The sequence below is a fragment of the Eutrema salsugineum genome, unplaced genomic scaffold (assembly GCF_000478725.1).
Source record: "Eutrema salsugineum unplaced genomic scaffold, Eutsalg1_0 scaffold_12, whole genome shotgun sequence".
In the NCBI taxonomy this organism is placed as follows: domain Eukaryota; kingdom Viridiplantae; phylum Streptophyta; class Magnoliopsida; order Brassicales; family Brassicaceae; genus Eutrema; species Eutrema salsugineum.
This window is the reverse complement of record NW_006256895.1, coordinates 7,414,458-7,417,899: the sequence shown is the minus strand read 5'-3', so window position 1 is coordinate 7,417,899 and position 3,442 is coordinate 7,414,458. Positions and strand designations below refer to the sequence as shown.

Here is a 3,442-nt window from a genome sequence, read left to right as displayed (position 1 = left end):
TTCCTTAACCTTTTCCTCATCTTTGGGATCTTTAGGAAATTCAGGCTCTTTGTAAGCTAATCCACTCCTAAGTGTGATAGCTTTCACATGATCGGAGGGATCTACTTCGCTTGAGCTTTCGAAAGAAGTTTCACTTGGCTCCTCTTCATAATTTTCTAAGTTTTTAGAATTATTTTTGATCATCAGGCTAAGGAGGGTGGAAAGTTTTTCATTGAAATCCTCTTGCATCGTTTTTAGCTCAGATCTAAGATCACTAATCTCTTGAGACCTAGATTTTTCAAGCTCTAGAATCTTTTTGTTTAGGTTTTCAGCTTCAGAAGAGGGAAAACTAGGATATGAAACAGGATTAGATTGAATAGCCAAGATAGGTTCGGAAGGTGATTTCCAGGCAAGTTCAGAAGACGGTTTCTCGCGGTCAGAAGGCTCGCGACCGCGGTGAAACAGGTCTTGGCCGCGGTCAGAACCAGTACGACCGCGGTGAAAGCTTGCTTGACCGCGGTCCGGATGAATGGACCCGCGGTGATCAGAAACAAATGGAAAATCTTGAATTTGGTAGACTTCTGCAATGTTAACCATCACTTGACCATAAGAATCCATTGGGTTGTCCCAGCTGTCAAAGTTAAACGTATTGTGTACCTTATTTGGTTGTTGCAATCCAAGATGACTCATTATGTGATGGAGACACTTCATAACTTCCGAAATTTCTTCTTTCTTCTCAGGAAGTGCATAATTACCAAAGGTTACATGATTTCGGATGCTGTTTGCGAAATTGTAAATGAAAACGTGAACATCTTCTACAGATCTAGTTGAGAAATCTCCATTACTTGCTGTGTCGAAAGAATGTCGTAACTCTGGAGTTATACCGCGATAGAAGATACCCAGCAGGTATTCCTCGGTATATCCATGGTGTGGACAATCTCTTTGGTATTCCCTAAATCTTTCCCAAGTATCTAAAAGATCTTCATCTTCTTTTTGTTTATAAGTTTTTATGTTGTTCCTTAAGAGATTTGAATGATTTCTAGTATAAAAACGATTTAGGAAAGCAGTTCTACACGCTGCCCACGTTTTTTAGTGAAGCAGGTGGCAAAGATTTTAGCCATTTGCTGGCATTATCTCTAAGAGAGAATGGGAAAATACTACACTTGTGGTAATCCCCATTTTCTGTAATGGTTGCACATAATTCTTCGAACGTCTCGATATGGTCTATCGGGTTTTCGGAATTGTAACCATGGAATTGATTTTGTTGAACTAAATGGATATAGGGTACCTTAATTTCGGTTTTTCCATCCTTTGGTAAGGCTGGTTGAATAGCTCTTCGATCTCCCATGAACTTTTCGAGTGAATCGAAACTTCCAATCAGTTCATCATCATCTTCACGTTTTGTAGATCCGATTAGCTCATTGTCATCATAGATCGGTTCTTCAAACTCATCATCAGTCAGGTCATCATCGCTTGGATCACCATCCACACGATATGGTGGATCACCAAGAGTTCCAGGAACATGTTCCCGGTCTCTCATTGTAGAGAAACCTGAAAAATTCAAAAGAAAAAGTAAAAGTAAACAAGTGTTCTAATGGATTTAAGCTGGGATTCGAAACGAAACAAATCAAAGTCCCCGGCAATGGCGCCAAAAACTTGATGTCGAGCAAAACGGGGTTGTTGTTTTCGTTTTACTAAGCTTCAGGTTTCAAATTTATAACCCCTAAATGTCTGCAAGTGCTCAGATGTGCGCTGTAGTACTAAGGATATCGATCCACAGAGACTTACTTGTTTCAGTACGAATTCACGACAATGCTGAAATCAGATTAGAACTAAACAGGTTTGGGTTTTGGTTTTGGGTTTTGGTTGTCACGAAATCTAAACTAGAAAGCAAAACAAGTAAAAGCAATTGAAAACAAAAGCAAGTAAAACAAGTAAAAAGCGATTAAACAAAGCGATTGGAAACAAGTAATAAGTGAATGGAAAGCAAATAGAATTGAAGGTCAGGGCTACTTTGTTCCAGTTCCAAAAACCTTGCCTCAGGACCAAGTTCTCTTGCATTGTCCAAATACAGCTTGCACCCTTCACTTTCCTCTGCTAAGAACCCATGGTCTCCTTGTTCTTGGGTTAAAGCAGCTTAAAGAGGATCATCAGTATTCAGTTCCTCAAGCAACTCATCAGCCAGCTGATCCATTGTCTCTACATAGAAGCATTGTCCTTCTGTGGTGGGCTTCTTCATCATCTCATTAACATCAAACTTAAGCCTCTCAGACCCAAGTTGAAGCTCTATGATGCCACCTCTCACATCAATAATAGCTCCTGCTGTGGCCAAGAATGGCCTACCCAAAATAAAAGGATCCACTGGTTCCTCATCCATCTCTAGCACAACAAAATCAGTTGGAACTTCAAAACCACCTATCTTGACAGGCAGATCTTCCAACATCCCAACAGGTAAGGACAACAGAGATCCTAGCAGGTTTGAACACTCTAAAGCCAAGCTTCTTCGCTATGGAGAATGGCATCAAGCTGACAGATGCTCCCAGATCACAAAGGCATCCAGAAAATAGCAGAGGCCCTATGGCACAAGGGAGTGTGAAACTCCCTGGATCAGTCAAATTTCTTGGAATGAACTTTTTCTGAATGATGGCTGCTGGTGAACAGGTGCTGACTGAAACTGATGCTGAACCGGCGCCTGCTGCTGGAACTGTGGTGGACCAAACCCTGGTGGTGCCTTTGGCTGCTGCTGTGAACTGAAACCAGAACCCTGAAACCCTAAACCCTGAAATGTTTGCTGTTGTTGACTGAAACCCTGATTGTGAGCAAACTGATTCTTTGGTTGAAAAGACCCTTGAAAGTTGTTCTTGGGAACAAAATTCTGTGGAGCTTGAGAAGTAGGGTAGACTTGGTCTTGTGGGTTTGCTACATTGGGATTCCTGTAAGAGAGGTTCTGATTGGCATTGCCATGCTGATATTTTTGGAACCTCTGATTCCCAATATAGTTAAGCTCTTCCTGAGTAAGACCCTCTTCACTGATGTTCTCAAAGCATTGAGAAGGTTCCTCAAACTCTCCTACAAAGTGCATTGGCTTTTGAGTTGCTAATTACACTTTTTCCAGCTTGCTTTCAAGTGTTTTAAAGTCCTTCTCATACCTTTGATCCCTGCTTGAACTCTCACTCCTATTGGCTCTATCAAAGTCTTCTCCATATGTATCATTGCTCATTGCTAAGTTCTCAACCAGCTCTAAAGCAGCATGAATCTCCTTCCCCAGAAAGTTTCAATTGGAGGCAGTATCTAGCTGGTTTCTAATCTTGGGAAGAGCTCCTCTATAAAGTTTGCTGAGAAGAGAAGCCTAACTAAACCCATGGTGTGGGCATTGGTTGGTGTAGCTCCTGAATCTCTCATATGCCTCACCAAAACTCTCATTGCTGTGCTGAGTGAAGCTAGAGATTTGGTTTCTCAGTTT

The 3,442-nt window shown here is 41.4% G+C and overlaps 2 non-coding genes across 2 annotated transcripts; both read left to right on the top strand.

The window, feature by feature from the left end:
* The first annotated feature begins 898 nt into the window (after window positions 1–898).
* On the top strand, window positions 899–1,006 carry LOC112089625. The gene has a single exon (XR_002901252.1). It is a non-coding gene; the product is annotated as a small nucleolar RNA R71 (small nucleolar RNA).
* Window positions 1,007–3,335: 2,329 nt separating this feature from the next.
* Window positions 3,336–3,442, top strand: LOC112089414. Its single transcript, XR_002901052.1, has one exon. It is a non-coding gene; the product is annotated as a small nucleolar RNA R71 (small nucleolar RNA).